The sequence below is a fragment of the Cupressus sempervirens genome, chromosome 3, assembly GCF_028749045.1.
Source record: "Cupressus sempervirens isolate cs-2001-9-10 chromosome 3, ASM2874904v1, whole genome shotgun sequence".
Lineage (NCBI taxonomy): Eukaryota > Viridiplantae > Streptophyta > Pinopsida > Cupressales > Cupressaceae > Cupressus > Cupressus sempervirens.
The window spans coordinates 789336522-789344415 of NC_143120.1; positions in this window are offsets into that span (position 1 = coordinate 789336522).

Here is a 7894-nt window from a genome sequence, read left to right on the forward strand (position 1 = left end):
CCTTGATTTTACAACTTGACAAATTCCTACGTAGGTAAAACTATAAGGGCCTTTTTGGCTATAGGAATAGGAATAGGGGAATAAGAATACATATTCTGGAATAGAAAATTGGGTTACATATTCCCTTTCTCTATTTGGTTCAGCCAATATTTGATGGGGAATTTACGAACCCCAAAATTTATGTTTTCTAAAATAAATAAAAGTGGAATAGGAATATGTATTCCAATAACACCTATTTGGGTGGAATTGAAAAACCCCATTTTTGGGCCAAAATTGGAATATGTATTCCTATTTTACTTCATATTCCAATTCCATTTTGGTGCATCCAAACAAAGAATTCAAAATTTTAAAAATTTACATATGCCTATTCCACTTGTATTCCCATTGCCATACGGGCCCTAAGATAACATCCAACATTCTTAACACAAAAATGGTACCCATCTACTCAGAAACCAATAATCAACTAGGTACTTATGTTATAATATGTCTAAAAATATTTTTAAATTTATCATACACATCCTTCTTTCTTATGATGTTAGATATTGCTTTACATTAGACACTTGATCGTGTTCTATATATGTCTTTAGCAGATTAGATATATGTCTGATTTGTATAATGTTGTATACACTATTTAAATTCATTATTATTCTTTAAATACCTTGTTTATAATGTTTTGATTATTATTTATTCTTAAGCTAAACCAACTAACCCATTATGCCTTATATATGTGTGTATGTGTGTGTGTTTACTCTACCTGGTGTTTCTCAAAGATGAGGGTAGGTAGTCATATCACTTATTTAAGAGATCTACATGATGTCACACTCCTCCTTCCTTTCCTATCATTGTTTGTGTGTGTGTGTGTAGTATCTTTTTGAAATTGTGATGAAGGTGTGTGAAGGTGTGTGTAGGTCCCAAACATTGACTCCACTTAGCTACATAGTTCTAAATCTTCCTTAAAATTCTTGAACTAGTTTTTGTTAAAAGGAGATGGAACCATGATCAATATAGGCATCCTTTCCTATCATTGTTTGTGTGTGTGTGTGTGTGTGTAGTATCTTTTTGAAATTGTGATGAAGGTGTGTGAAGGTGTGTGTAGGTCCCAAACATTGACTCCACCTAGCTACATAGTTCTAAATCTTCCTTAAAATTCTTGAACTAGTTTTTGTTAAAAGGAGATGGAACCATGATCAATATAGGCATCCTTATATCCTTAGAAATCTAATAGTAATTTAGTCACCTAGTCTAGGGATTATGATTTTATCATTTCTTTTTATGGTTTGATAAATGGATTCTAGTGTTTATAATTATGTGTTCATTATCTAGATATTTTCATTTTCATGTATAGGGTCTATGATATTTATTTGGTATATTTATATAAGCCTATATGGGTGCACACATACATACCTATATAAATATACATCTTTATATAGTTAATGCATGTATATATTTGTGTATGTTATAAATTGTATGCTAGTGATTAATTTACGCACTTAGATATAAAGAGAAGTTTATTAGAATATAAAAATTAAATAAATTAAGAAGGGGTTAAATCAAATACATAACTATTTAGAAGAGGAGTAATAACATGAATTCAAGAGAAAAAAGAAGAGAAGGTAATATGTGTTACCCATGCAGAAGAATATGAGATTAGAACATATATACAATAGCATGCATTAAAAAATGGGTTACAAAGTACCAAAGGGTATTTACAACATTTTGGGACTAGTTATTCATTGCATACCCCTATAATAGCCTTAATTTACCCCTAATAAACCTAAACAACTTATAAAATGGTAGTTAATTACATATACTAATTTTGGAATTATTTTTATTTAAAAGGGTTGTGTCTTTTCCCCTAAAGGGGTATAAAACATATATATGTGGTGTAAAATGTAAATGTGAAGGGGGAGGATGGCTGAAAGGTAGAGAGAGATTGGTTGTACTTTTTATAGATATTTTTATAGAGAAAAATTAATTATATGTGAGGGAGAGTTTTTGAGTATAATCATTTAAGTCTTCATAAGTTTCTTTCCTTTTCGAAAGAGATTTATATAGATAATTTAAAGGTTGAGAGATGGATTTATTATTGTGGAATTTATTCTTCTTTCTTGGAGGATTATGAAAGTAGAGGGGGCTTGAGTGGTGCATCTTAAGTTGGATTTATTTTCCTCTCTTTGTCTCATTGCTCCTACTACTTCTATTGAATCTTCATAAGACTTGAGATATGGATTGAAATTATTATTTGCATTATTTATCTGACTAAATATAGCTCTATTTATATCTTCCATTGATGTACTATTATTGTATATTTAATTCCTAGAGTTATTTATATGTTATGAGTTTCTATTTGTGAAAATTGCTATGTATTTTTTCTATGGTATTTATCCATTAGTTTTTGGAGATAAACTATTTTCTATTGGGGGGTTATTGGTAACTCAAGTCATGCAATATTTTATTGTGATATATTCCATGTGTTATTATCCATTATTTCTTGTGCATACTACATGTTTCTATTATATGCTTGAATTGGGGTTTTTTAAAACTAGATTGACCTACTACTTAAGTTTTTATGCTCCCAATTATTGTTTAAGACACCTAAGGAATGTCAAATTGTTATGTGATGTATAAAATTTATACATATATTTATTATTATAAATGAATATTCTTATAGTCTATGTGCTTTATGATATTTTTATGTATTGTGATTCTTATTTGATGAGTTAGGTTCTTGTTTAGACTAGGGGTATGGGATGCTAGGAATTTTGTTCCCTAAACTCTTATATGATTTTGGTTTTGGATTTTTGAGTAGGGTAGATTCCCTAGGTGAGTGTCTCACCATAGATGTTGGGGCTTAGAAGTGGGTGTCAGAGGATCCTATGTGTTAAAGACTAGCCTCATGCAAGCTAGCTCTACATGTGAGTTGGTTAATAAGTGATAACATTAGTGAAAATTATGGGTTATGGGGGTTTGAGAATTTATAGTAATCAATATGATTGGATATCACACATGTTTAAGTACTTGGGGAATAGACATTTTGTGTAGCAAGATGGTCTTTGGTCCATGGGGTTGATCCCACCATTACAAAAATGCACTATGGCACATCGTACATGTCCTCATTGGAGTACTCAAAATAAGGACATTCTATGAAAAAGGATAGTCCTTATTTCAAGTGGTTGATCCCAACATATAGTAATGTATGATGACACTCACATAGATGTGGTCAAACCTCTCACACATTATTTTTCCTTTGGTTGTTCATTTTCTTTATAATTTTGTTTCTGGAATTATGCTTTGTGTGGATTTATATTATCCTTGTACTTTAATTTCAAGGTATAAGCCTTAGATTACCTTAGATCCTATGTGGATCATGGTCTTATCTCCTAGCTTGGGGAAGTGGACCATTTATGCCTCCACATGCTTGGGCAGAAAAATATTTTGAGGTGTTAGTCGAGTGTTCTTGGATGACTTTATATAGATCCTTGTTGAGTAGCAATCAAAGATCATTTCTTGAAGTCTATATGTTGCATTTCCTTAAAATAAATCCATGTAATATTGTAATATAAACTCTTGAAGAAAGTAAAATTTCATATATATGAGTGTGTGTGTGTGATGGATTGAGAAGTTATTTAAAAGGTAAAGGGTATCTCTAGGAGAAATTAAGAGATATGAGAACATATTGTATTATTTGAAAACATGATTTGGTTCACATGTATGGTTGATGGTTTAAGTCTCTTTCATGTATCTTTATACATATTAAGTAGATGCATTTGATAATATGGATTAAGACATTAGTTCCTAATTTGGAAATGGACATTAGTATGGATAATGTATCAAATCATAAGTAGACATAAAAATAATAGATGGATTTACTTGAGTAGTAAGGATGAGATGTTAGAAAGGAAATTAAGCAATGAATAAGGAATACTTGTTGAGTTTGTTGGAAGACAAAAGATAACTCTTGAATTTGGAAATTAAATAATATTGTTTAAGGGAACTTGTAGGACTTTTACATCTATGATTAAGAAAACTTTGCAAGGAAAACATGTTTAAAAAAATTATTCACCAAAACTTCATAACATTTAGACTTATCCTTTTGGGTTCCCTAGTGGGGAGTTACATGAAGCATGTTATACAATATTGTATGATGCAGGAAAGGAGAAATTCAAAACGATTCAACTATTTAGTTTCTAAAAGAGAGATCAAAGCATGTTGAGGATCAAATATGACACTCTCAGTAAGGGCTTTTCATTTAGATGATGAGGGAAAACCAATACTCAAAAGTATGGTTGGAAAATTGAGTTTTAACACATTCAATTCAAAAAATAGTTGGGTAGTTTCAATAAACTATAATATAAAAACTCAACCAGGTTAAAATTAACACAACTATTGCCTTTCAAAAAAATAGAGTATCATTCAAATTTGGGATCTTGAGAATCAAAATTATTTGCAGTCATAATTCTTTCATATTATTTGGACAATAAAAATGTCACCGATTTAATTCCTAAGGAGAAAAAAATCTTTTTTTATTTTAAATTTGAAACTTGAAAAATTCCTTCTTATCTTAGATGTCGGCTATCAAAAAATAATTATGCATTGATCTTGGATTTGAAATCTTTCTGATAGTGATGTCAAAAATAAGCTTTGAATCACATAGTTAGAACATTGTAAATAATCAATAGAAAAAATGGTTTTGATTTGAAAACTGATATAGTGATTTCAGAACAAGATATTAAAATGGTGATATTGCTTGTGGAGATTGATTTTGCCATTTGGGAAACCCATTATTTAAAATATTATCTTTAGTCCTTTTTCAAAATCTCAATCATCTAGGATTTTAGATTCACCAATATCATCATGTAACTTAGACCATTTTTTCAAATCCTCCGTTGCACTACTTTCAGCGATCGATTGGGTTACTTGTTGTATGAAACAAATCTAGACATAGGAAACCAACATAATTGTTATACTTTTTCAAATGAAATTGATGTTAGCCAATGGCAGCAAAAACAACAACAATTTTTTTTTTTGTTAATAGAGCTACATGCATATCTCAAAAAAATTCATTTCAATTCATATGTAATCCAAGTTTTTGGCAAATTGGAATCAAAATGAGAATTAAAGAAATTCCACCTATTTAGATGGAAGACCAAATCTTGGATTTGAGTGTAAATGGGGATATGAAATTCTAATTTTTTCTAATTCCAATTCCAATTTTGCACACTAAACAACAGATAAGAAATTTTTAGGAATTATAAATGCCAATTCCTGTCTAAATTCCAAGTGACCAAACAGGCCCTAAGGACAATAACTCGTATATGTAAATATATGGGAGGATTTGTTTTAGGGTGAATATATATAATATTTCACAATAAGAAATGGTGGTTTTCTTTATTAGTTCTTTTTTTAAGTTATTGAATTAGTTTTTAATAAGATGACACTGTTGCATAATGTTCTTGTCATAATGTTTTCATATTCAAGTAAAATTGTTGTAAATTGAAATAAAATTATTAGAATGTTGACATCATAAAGAGTAAAGCATAATTTGAAGTTCTCTAAATAATAATTGTAGTAACAATATAGTAATTATTTTGATAAATAGTAATGAGAAAAGTTTAACTTTGAATCATCTACACTTAAATATTATTGATATTAAAGCAACCAAAACAAGGAGTTTGAACCTTAAGAATAAAATAATGGAAACCCCATTAACTATACACTAAAAGTTACATGATAACCAACACAATTACAGCCCCAACATATGATATCAAAAATGTGTCCCCACAAAACCTACATAACCAAATCAAGTTCATATCCACCATATGCTAATTATGTCTATACTATTTTCCATTATAATAAAAATAACATAAAAGTAAGTTCTAAAGCTACTTTAAAAGTTTCTGAAACATAAAAAGGTCACATATGGTCAATCCGGAGTTTTCATAGCTAGGTCATCCCAACATATCCACAACACAATAGACAAAACATAGAAAACCAAAAGCCTAATTTTTTTCCCTTTTCCTTCCCCATGCTTTATAATAGTATCTTTTCTCAAATATTGGTCAAGAACACATTATGTTTCTTATAATCATAAGTACCTAGAACCTCCTCCTCATTATCTTGCTAGAGGAGTTGCAGCATAATAGTTGTTGCATCTATCACCTTCACAAAAAATATTGACACGATATTGAAGCTCTCATATAGGGTAGTAAATTGGGCCTTTAGAGCTTCAATATCTCCATTTACCCTTTTCCATGGTGCCCTCTAGAACCTAATGACCTATACATTTTCCCATAGGCATTATAGTATCTTGGACCTGCAATAAATTGAGGTTAGATAAAACCTTTTCTTTTTCCTTTTTCTTGGTCCCCTCTAGGGAAGTGGTAGTCATCAGTGAGGTGTTATTTGAGGTTTTAGAAATAGAGGAGTGGGAAAGGGGAGGTGAAATCAATAGTTTCATGATGAAATTAGCTAATACATGGGTGGAATCATGGTTGAGTTCATTCTTCTTCTTAATCTTATCTACCACTAAATTTGAGGTCTCCTCTTCTACTTTGTCTTCCTCTCACACCTCATCTCCACAACATATTTTTCCTTAAATTCCTTCTCCTTCCTCCATGGATTCCTTTTTTCACTTGCTTCTAGCCCTAACTCCTCTTCAACCTCCATTTTTCTAATTACAAATTTATTTTGTGTTAGCTTACTCTTGGCAAATTGTCATACCTCCTTTGGCCCCAATTATTCTCTTCTTGAGAAATCATCCCTACAATATATTCAATGTTGGGTTTATTGGCACTAACATGGGACTTATTTGTATTATTTTTATATTTTATATAGGTTTATAATGTTGTAGAATATGAGGATGGATAAAGAGTGGGGGACATAGAGTATCTACCACCCACATTCCTCAAGAGATTTAGTAGGCCCTTGGCACGTTGCAAGGAAAAGAAATGAGGGGGAAAAGAGATAAATGGAAATTATAAATATGGAGAATGAGGCCCTAGAATAGTATTAAAAACTTCTTATCCTTCTTTTTCCTTTCCCTAACATCCATTATTGTAGCCTCAAGATCATGCAACAAGAAAAAGGGGATGGACATCTCATCATGGTGCTTAAAATGGTTTAGTAACATAAAGTAGTAGTAATAGCACACATCAAACCTACCTTCCAATTTTAATTATTTCATAATCAAAAGACATACCTCATCCCATTTTTTAGGTAGGTCTTTGTGACTAAACCCATCTCTATGATTTGCCAAAGCTTCATTCTTCTAAAAAAATTGTTGAAGTGGGTCTTATCTAAAACCTTGGTAACCTTCTGCCATTTTTTGTCATCCATGAGTAAGCTAGTAGCCATCACTATACTTTTATCTTTAACCTATAAATTAATGCAATTGATGGAAACTCTCCTATCATTCCTAGAATTAACAAATTGTGAGGAGCAATTTTCATCATGTCCCACCATAGCTTCCATGAATAGACTAAAAGCACATTCCTTGATAGCCATCTAGGCACAAGGATTTTTCTGCGATACTCCTTAGTTTTTGGAGGCTCTATCCTCATGATATCACCTCATATCTTTGTCTCTTTCTCAAATCCCTCTAAAAACTCCATATTGATAGCATTAATTAAGCTCTTACTCCAAAAACTCTAACTCAAAATCTAGTTTCTCATGGGCATCTCAAAAAATAAAATTTCATGATTCAGTTACCAAGATAATAGGGAGGGGGGTGGTGAATTAGTTTTTGATTCTCTTTAACTTTATTAATGTTTAAAACTTAACAATTAGAACATCATCAATTTCTTCAAATTTGTCAAACTTACTTATGTCACTGGTCACATGATGTAACCTTCCACTATCTATAATCTAGGAATCATTCTTGCTAACATGTGAAATA